The 10,000-nt window shown below is 34.7% G+C and overlaps 1 non-coding gene across 1 annotated transcript in view; it reads left to right on the forward strand.

Moving 5' to 3' along the window:
- The first annotated feature begins 9,680 nt into the window (after positions 1 to 9,680).
- The window catches only part of LOC143260084 (small subunit ribosomal RNA), a 1,921-nt gene continuing 1,601 nt past the window's right edge, over positions 9,681 to 10,000 (forward strand). Inside the window, exon 1 of the ribosomal RNA XR_013034174.1 lies at positions 9,681 to 10,000. This exon is cut by the window's right edge and continues 1,601 nt beyond it. This is a non-coding gene — a ribosomal RNA (small subunit ribosomal RNA).

Below are 10,000 nucleotides of genomic sequence, written 5' to 3' on the forward strand. Positions count from 1 at the left end.
AACACGCCGCTGGTACTTTATTTTATTATAATAATTTAATTATAAGACAGAAACCGCTGGTACTTGGTTGTAAAATCTCCATTATCCGAACGAAAGCAATACGCCGTTGGTACTTGGTTATAAAATTTTCATTACAAGATAGAAAGCAATATGCCGCTGGTTATATTAATGTAATCTTATGGAAAGCATTACGCCGCTGGAACTTTGACCATTGCAATAATCGATCGGAAGCTATACACAGCAAGGAATACGAATATTATACCAAGAGATCGAAAACAATACGCTGTTCGGACGTTTTGACTAGCTGTCGCACAGTGCAGACGCGTCGACCCGTCGCTCCGCATTTCGAGCGCAATTTCAGTGGTTTTTCAGTTCAGAAAATTACAGAGAGTGTTTGGTTGTGTTGCAGGAGTCAAACTGAATGATTTGATGCATAAAGTTTAATTAAACTCCCATTAGTTTGCCGGGAAACATCGATTATTCCGATCTAGAAAGAGACAGAGACAGTCGATCCGCGTTATGTTAAATATCTCCAGGTTACCGATTCCACAAAATTATAAAAAGTATACGGCTGTGTAGCGGGGATCAAAACGAGTAATTTCATGTATAAAGTTTAAATAATCTCCCAATAGTTTGCCGGGAAACATCGATAATTCCGATCTAGAAAGAGACAGAGACAGTCGATCCGCGTTATGTTAAATATCTCAAGGTTACCGATTCCACAAAATTATAAAAAGTATACGGCTGTGTAGCGGGGACCAAAACGAGTAATTTCATGTATAAAGTTTAATTAATCTCCCAATAGTTTGCCGGGAAACATCGATTATTCCGATCTAGAAAGAGACAGAGACAGTCGATCCGCGTTATGTTAAATATCTCCAGGTTACCGATTCCACAAAATTATAAAAAGTATACGGCTGTGTAGCGGGGATCAAAACGAGTAATTTCGTGTATAAAGTTTAATTAATCTCCGAATAGTTTTCCGGGAAACATCGATAATTCCGATCTAGAAAGAGACAGAGACAGTCGATCCGCGTTATGTTAAATATTTCAAGGTTCCCGATTCCACAAAATTATAAAAAGTATACGGCTGTGTAGCGGGGACCAAAACGAGTAATTTCATGTATAAAGTTTAATTAATCTCCCAATAGTTTGCCGGGAAACATCGATTATTCCGATCTAGAAAGAGACAGAGACAGTCGATCCGCGTTATGTTAAATATCTCCAGGTTACCGATTCCACAAAATTATAAAAAGTATACGGCTGTGTAGCGGGGATCAAAACGAGTAATTTCATGTATAAAGTTTAAATAATCTCCCAATAGTTTGCCGGGAAACATCGATAATTCCGATCTAGAAAGAGACAGAGACAGTCGATCCGCGTTATGTTAAATATCTCAAGGTTACCGATTCCACAAAATTATAAAAAGTATACGGCTGTGTAGCGGGGATCAAAACGAGTAATTTCGTGTATAAAGTTTAATTAATCTCCGAATAGTTTTCCGGGAAACATCGATAATTCCGATCTAGAAAGAGACAGAGACAGTCGATCCGCGTTATGTTAAATATTTCAAGGTTCCCGATTCCACAAAATTATAAAAAGTATACGGCTGTGTAGCGGGGATCAAAACGAGTAATTTCATGTATAAAGTTTAAATAATCTCCCAATAGTTTGCCGGGAAACATCGATAATTCCGATCTAGAAAGAGACAGAGACAGTCGATCCGCGTTATGTTAAATATCTCAAGGTTACCGATTCCACAAAATTATAAAAAGTATACGGCTGTGTAGCGGGGATCAAAACGAGTAATTTCGTGTATAAAGTTTAATTAATCTCCCAATAGTTTGCCGGGAAACATCGATTATTCCGATCTAGAAAGAGACAGAGACAGTCGATCCGCGTTATGTTAAATATCTCAAGGTTACCGATTCCACAAAATTATAAAAAGTATACGGCTGTGTAGCGGGGATCAAAACGAGTAATTTCGTGTATAAAGTTTAATTAATCTCCCAATAGTTTGCCGGGAAACATCGATTATTCCGATCTAGAAAGAGACAGAGACAGTCGATCCGCGTTATGTTAAATATTTCAAGGTTCCCGATTCCATAAAATTATAAAAAGTATACGGCTGTGTAGCGGGGACCAAAACGAGTAATATCATGTATAAAGTTTAATTAATATCCCATTACTTTGCCGGGAAACATCAATACTTCGATCGCGCGAGAGAGACAGAGAAACGAACAGTCTTTTTTTCGATTTACGGCTAAAATAAATTTTTCTCATTTTATTCAATAACATATTCTTGCTTAGATAACTTTTTTACATAGGGATTAAGCATTTAGAACGAAATCTAATGTAGGAAAATGGTACTTTACTCTTGATCGGTACGTTGGGACTTTGAAAATATTCGGGCGTTCCAATCGCTCGTCTGTTGCATCATAGCGCGTCTCGGCGCAATCGACCGATTCGCTCGACCCATTATTTTCGATTTACGGCTAAAATAAATTTTTCTCATTTTATTCAATAACATATTCTTGCTTAGATAACTTTTTTACATAGGGATTAAGCATTTAGAACGATATAATGTTTAAAATAAGGGCACTTTACTCTTGACATTTTACGGTTTTTTCAATTTTCTGAAAAATCCTACCATTAGATTTTTTTAAAAATACGATATTCTTGCTTAACTAACGTTTCTACATAGGGATTAAGCATTTAGAACGAAATCTAATGTCAGAAAATGGCACTTTACTCTTGACATTTTTCGGTTTTTTCAATTTTCTGGAAAATGCTATCATTAGATTTTTTTAAAAATACGATATTCTTGCTTAACTAACGTTTTTACATAGGGATTAAGCATTTAGAACGAAATCTAATGTAGGAAAATGGTACTTTACTCTTGATCGGTACGTTGGGACTTAGAAAATATTCGGCCGTACGCGGCGCGTCTCGGCGCTTCGAACAGCTCCGGTGTCCCCATTATTTTCGATTTACGGCTAAAATAAATTTTTCTCATTTTATTCAATAACATATTCTTGCTTAGATAACTTTTTTACATAGGGATTAAGCATTTAGAACGATATAATGTTTAAAATAAGGGCACTTTACTCTTGACATTTTACGGTTTTTTCAATTTTCTGAAAAATCCTACCATTAGATTTTTTTAAAAATACGATATTCTTGCTTAACTAACGTTTCTACATAGGGATTAAGCATTTAGAACGAAATCTAATGTCAGAAAATGGCACTTTACTCTTGACATTTTTCGGTTTTTTCAATTTTCTGGAAAATGCTATCATTAGATTTTTTTAAAAATACGATATTCTTGCTTAACTAACGTTTTTACATAGGGATTAAGCATTTAGGACGAAATCTAATGTAGGAAAATGGTACTTTACTCTTGATCGGTACGTTGGGACTTAGAAAATATTCGGCCGTACGCGGCGCGTCTCGGCGCTTCGAACAGCTCCGGTGTCCCCATTATTTTCGATTTACGGCTAAAATAAATTTTTCTAATTTTTTTCAATAACATATTCTTGCTTAAATAACTTTTTTACATAGGGATTAAGCATTTAGAACGATACATTGTTTAAAATAAGGGCACTTTACTCTTGACATTTTACGGTTTTTTCAATTTTCTGAAAAATCCTATCATTAGATTTTTTAAAAAAAAAAAAAAAAATACGATATTCTTGCTTAACTAACGTTTCTACATAGGGATTAAGCATTTAGAACGAAATCTAATGTCAGAAAATGGCACTTTACTCTTGACATTTTTCGGTTTTTTCAATTTTCTGGAAAATCCTATCATTAGATTTTTTTTAAAATACGATATTCTTGCTTAACTAACGTTTTACATAGGGATTAAGCATTTAGAACGAAATCTAATGTAGGAAAATGGTACTTTACTCTTGATCGGTACGTTGGGACTTTGAAAATATTCGGGCGTTCCAATCGCTCGTCTGTTGCATCATAGCGCGTCTCGGCGCAATCGACCGATTCGCTCGATCCATTATTTTCGATTTACGGCTAAAATAAATTTTTCTCATTTTATTCAATAACATATTCTTGCTTAGATAACTTTTTTACATAGGGATTAAGCATTTAGAACGATATAATGTTTAAAATAAGGGCACTTTACTCTTGACATTTTACGGTTTTTTCAATTTTCTGAAAAATCCTACCATTAGATTTTTTTAAAAATACGATATTCTTGCTTAACTAACGTTTCTACATAGGGATTAAGCATTTAGAACGAAATCTAATGTCAGAAAATGGCACTTTACTCTTGACATTTTTCGGTTTTTTCAATTTTCTGGAAAATCCTATCATTAGATTTTTTTAAAAATACGATATTCTTGCTTAACTAACGTTTTTACAAAGGGATTAAGCATTTAGAACGAAATCTAATGTAGGAAAATGGTACTTTACTCTTGATCGGTACGTTGGGACTTTGAAAATATTCGGGCGTTCCAATCGCTCGTCTGTTGCATCATAGCGCGTCTCGGCGCAATCGACCGATTCGCTCGACCCATTATTTTCGATTTACGGCTAAAATAAATTTTTCTCATTTTATTCAATAACATATTCTTGCTTAGATAACTTTTTTACATAGGGATTAAGCATTTAGAACGATATAATGTTTAAAATAAGGGCACTTTACTCTTGACATTTTACGGTTTTTTCAATTTTCTGAAAAATCCTACCATTAGATTTTTTTAAAAATACGATATTCTTGCTTAACTAACGTTTCTACATAGGGATTAAGCATTTAGAACGAAATCTAATGTCAGAAAATGGCACTTTACTCTTGACATTTTTCGGTTTTTTCAATTTTCTGGAAAATCCTATCATTAGATTTTTTTAAAAATACGATATTCTTGCTTAACTAACGTTTTTACAAAGGGATTAAGCATTTAGAACGAAATCTAATGTAGGAAAATGGTACTTTACTCTTGATCGGTACGTTGGGACTTTGAAAATATTCGGGCGTTCCAATCGCTCGTCTGTTGCATCATAGCGCGTCTCGGCGCAATCGACCGATTCGCTCGACCCATTATTTTCGATTTACGGCTAAAATAAATTTTTCTCATTTTATTCAATAACATATTCTTGCTTAGATAACTTTTTTACATAGGGATTAAGCATTTAGAACGATATAATGTTTAAAATAAGGGCACTTTACTCTTGACATTTTTCGGTTTTTTCAATTTTCTGGAAAATCCTATCATTAGATTTTTTTTAAAATACGATATTCTTGCTTAACTAACGTTTCTACATAGGGATTAAGCATTTAGAACGAAATCTAATGTCAGAAAATAGCACTTTACTCTTGACATTTTTCGGTTTTTTCAATTTTCTGGAAAATCCTATCATTAGATTTGTTTAAAAATACGATATTCTTGCTTAACTAACGTTTTTACATAGGGATTAAGCATTTAGAACGAAATCTAATGTAGGAAAATGGTACTTTACTCTTGATCGGTACGTTGGGACTTTGAAAATATTCGGGCGTTCCAATCGCTCGTCTGTTGCATCATAGCGCGTCTCGGCGCAATCGACCGATTCGCTCGACCCATTATTTTCGATTTACGGCTAAAATAAATTTTTCTCATTTTATTCAATAACATATTCTTGCTTAGATAACTTTTTTACATAGGGATTAAGCATTTAGAACGATATAATGTTTAAAATAAGGGCACTTTACTCTTGACATTTTACGGTTTTTTCAATTTTCTGAAAAATCCTACCATTAGATTTTTTTAAAAATACGATATTCTTGCTTAACTAACGTTTCTACATAGGGATTAAGCATTTAGAACGAAATCTAATGTCAGAAAATGGCACTTTACTCTTGACATTTTTCGGTTTTTTCAATTTTCTGGAAAATCCTATCATTAGATTTTTTTAAAAATACGATATTCTTGCTTAACTAACGTTTTTACATAGGGATTAAGCATTTAGAACGAAATCTAATGTAGGAAAATGGTACTTTACTCTTGATCGGTACGTTGGGACTTAGAAAATATTCGGCCGTACGCGGCGCGTCTCGGCGCTTCGAACAGCTCCGGTGTCCCCATTATTTTCGATTTACGGCTAAAATAAATTTTTCTAATTTTTTTCAATAACATATTCTTGCTTAAATAACTTTTTTACATAGGGATTAAGCATTTAGAACGATACATTGTTTAAAATAAGGGCACTTTACTCTTGACATTTTACGGTTTTTTCAATTTTCTGAAAAATCCTATCATTAGATTTTTTTAAAAATACGATATTCTTGCTTAACTAACGTTTCTACATAGGGATTAAGCATTTAGAACGAAATCTAATGTCAGAAAATGGCACTTTACTCTTGACATTTTTCGGTTTTTTCAATTTTCTGGAAAATCCTATCATTAGATTTGTTTAAAAATACGATATTCTTGCTTAACTAACGTTTTTACATAGGGATTAAGCATTTAGAACGAAATCTAATGTAGGAAAATGGTACTTTACTCTTGATCGGTACGTTGGGACTTAGAAAATATTCGGCCGTACGCGGCGCGTCTCGGCGCTTCGAACAGCTCCGGTGTCCCCATTATTTTCGATTTACGGCTAAAATAAATTTTTCTAATTTTTTTCAATAACATATTCTTGCTTAAATAACTTTTTTACATAGGGATTAAGCATTTAGAACGATACATTGTTTAAAATAAGGGCACTTTACTCTTGACATTTTACGGTTTTTTCAATTTTCCGAAAAATCCTATCATTAGATTTTTTTAAAAATACGATATTCTTGCTTAACTAACGTTTCTACATAGGGATTAAGCATTTAGAACGAAATCTAATGTCAGAAAATGGCACTTTACTCTTGACATTTTTCGGTTTTTTCAATTTTCTGGAAAATCCTATCATTAGATTTTTTTAAAAATACGATATTCTTGCTTAACTAACGTTTTTACATAGGGATTAAGCATTTAGAACGAAATCTAATGTAGGAAAATGGTACTTTACTCTTGATCGGTACGTTGGGACTTAGAAAATATTCGGCCGTACGCGGCGCGTCTCGGCGCTTCGAACAGCTCCGGTGTCCCCATTATTTTCGATTTACGGCTAAAATAAATTTTTCTAATTTTTTTCAATAACATATTCTTGCTTAAATAACTTTTTTACATAGGGATTAAGCATTTAGAACGATACATTGTTTAAAATAAGGGCACTTTACTCTTGACATTTTACGGTTTTTTCAATTTTCCGAAAAATCCTATCATTAGATTTTTTTAAAAATACGATATTCTTGCTTAACTAACGTTTCTACATAGGGATTAAGCATTTAGAACGAAATCTAATGTCAGAAAATGGCACTTTACTCTTGACATTTTTCGGTTTTTTCAATTTTCTGGAAAATCCTATCATTAGATTTTTTTAAAAATACGATATTCTTGCTTAACTAACGTTTTTACATAGGGATTAAGCATTTAGAACGAAATCTAATGTAGGAAAATGGTACTTTACTCTTGATCGGTACGTTGGGACTTAGAAAATATTCGGCCGTACGCGGCGCGTCTCGGCGCTTCGAACAGCTCCGGTGTCCCCATTATTTTCGATTTACGGCTAAAATAAATTTTTCTAATTTTTTTCAATAACATATTCTTGCTTAAATAACTTTTTTACATAGGGATTAAGCATTTAGAACGATACATTGTTTAAAATAAGGGCACTTTACTCTTGACATTTTACGGTTTTTTCAATTTTCTGAAAAATCCTATCATTAGATTTTTTTAAAAATACGATATTCTTGCTTAACTAACGTTTCTACATAGGGATTAAGCATTTAGAACGAAATCTAATGTCAGAAAATGGCACTTTACTCTTGACATTTTTCGGTTTTTTCAATTTTCTGGAAAATCCTATCATTAGATTTGTTTAAAAATACGATATTCTTGCTTAACTAACGTTTTTACATAGGGATTAAGCATTTAGAACGAAATCTAATGTAGGAAAATGGTACTTTACTCTTGATCGGTACGTTGGGACTTAGAAAATATTCGGCCGTACGCGGCGCGTCTCGGCGCTTCGAACAGCTCCGGTGTCCCCATTATTTTCGATTTACGGCTAAAATAAATTTTTCTAATTTTTTTCAATTACATATTCTTGCTTAAATAACTTTTTTACATAGGGATTAAGCATTTAGAACGACATGTTGTTTAAAATAATGGTACTTTACTCTTGTGATTTTTCGGTTTTTTTTGATTATTTTGAAAAATAAATTTTTGTAATTTTTTTAAATACGATATTCGTGATCAGTGAACGATTTCACATATGGATTAAGCATTTAGAATCGTGCGGACGCGTTATTAAAAAAGTTTACTCGATGCGATGGGACTTTAAAAAGTTTGTGAAAATTTTCATATTGGGAAAAAATGTGTAATTTTTTGTCTAGTTTACGGTAGTGTAATTTATTTTAATGTTTACTATAAAAATTTTTTTCGTTCGTTCACGCGCTATGTTACAACAGCACGGCCGGGCGGTCTGTTGCCGCGGCGGTTTACACTCATAAGCGCGCGTGCTATTCGGCCGGCGGCGCCGGCGTCCTTGCCGGCCGTTCGGTATCTATAAGAGATACACGGTCCGTGCGAGGCGGACGGAGCAGAGCGGGTTTTGGGCCAATTCTACGATCTCGGTCGAGAAGCTGTCTCAGAGCTCCTTCGGGGCTTCGGTCCTGACTGTTTCGTGCCGTTTACGTTACGGACTTTTCTCCACACAGCGTGGCCACGGGTCGGTGTCTTTGACCGAATGGCCCATATGTGGCAAGCCCTACGGGGTTGGTTACCCGTATGCACTTTGTATGTATACTCGTACTCACTGAGCAATCGACTCTTCTGTCCGAGCGATGGAAAAATTTTTTAAAATGCATCTGTAAGATTTGGAAGCAAATCGTACCAATTGAAAACTGTGGCTAAAATGAATAGCCCAGTGGAGAGAGAAAACTATCAAAAAACTGATTTTTTAAATCAAGAGGTGTCAGAAATCGAAATGCCTAGCGCGAGCGGAAGAACACGCTTTCTCGCCAGTCCAGCATGTGTCCTGTCCGTTCTTCCTCGGCTTGCCGATTTTGCCCAGATCAGAGGTTTCGTGCTTCCGGCGGTCAGAAGATCAGCGTGAGCGTACGCGCTTCCACGACTATGGCATCACCCATGTACTTTTTCCTTTGAATATATTTGAGTACATAAAAAATATTAAAACATATAGAGAGAACTGTGTCTTGGATCTTAAAAATTTGTCAATAGCGATGATATATTATTACTTAACTTGAAGTATTTGTACGTTTTAGCTGGGACGTACATTTATCTTACAAGATGTTAATAGCGAGACTCTTGAAGATAAAATTATCTTGTGATTTTATGAAGGCAAAGATAGAAACGTACGAAGCTGGCGTACGTAGAAAAATGTGATTTTATGATAGAACAAAAATATAATACGTACGTTTTTGGGCGTACGGTAAAATATCTGTATGGTAGAAAAATGAAAGAAATTGAGCGTTAAAGAAGATATGTTACAAGCGCGGAATGTGGCAAAACTTGTACATATTTGAAAGAGAAAAATGGTGTGTCGACCTGACATATATATATGAAACAGGCGACGATGGAAAAGGATTTAAATTTTGTCCATTTTATATATACATATTGTATAGTTCCCTGGTTGATCCTGCCAGTAGTCATATGCTTGTCTCAAAGATTAAGCCATGCATGTCTCAGTACATGCCGTATTAAGGTGAAACCGCGAATGGCTCATTAAATCAGTTATGGTTTCTTAGATCGTACTAAAATTTACTTGGATAACTGTGGTAATTCTAGAGCTAATACATGCAAAACAGAGTTCCGACCAGAGATGGTAGGAACGCTTTTATTAGATCAAAACCAATCGGTGGCGGGTGTTTACACTCGTCCATCGTTTGCTTTGGTGACTCTGAATAACTTTGTGCTGATCGCATGGTCTTATAGCACCGGCGACG

Source organism: Megalopta genalis, chromosome 9 (assembly GCF_051020955.1).
Source record: "Megalopta genalis isolate 19385.01 chromosome 9, iyMegGena1_principal, whole genome shotgun sequence".
NCBI lineage: Eukaryota > Metazoa > Arthropoda > Insecta > Hymenoptera > Halictidae > Megalopta > Megalopta genalis.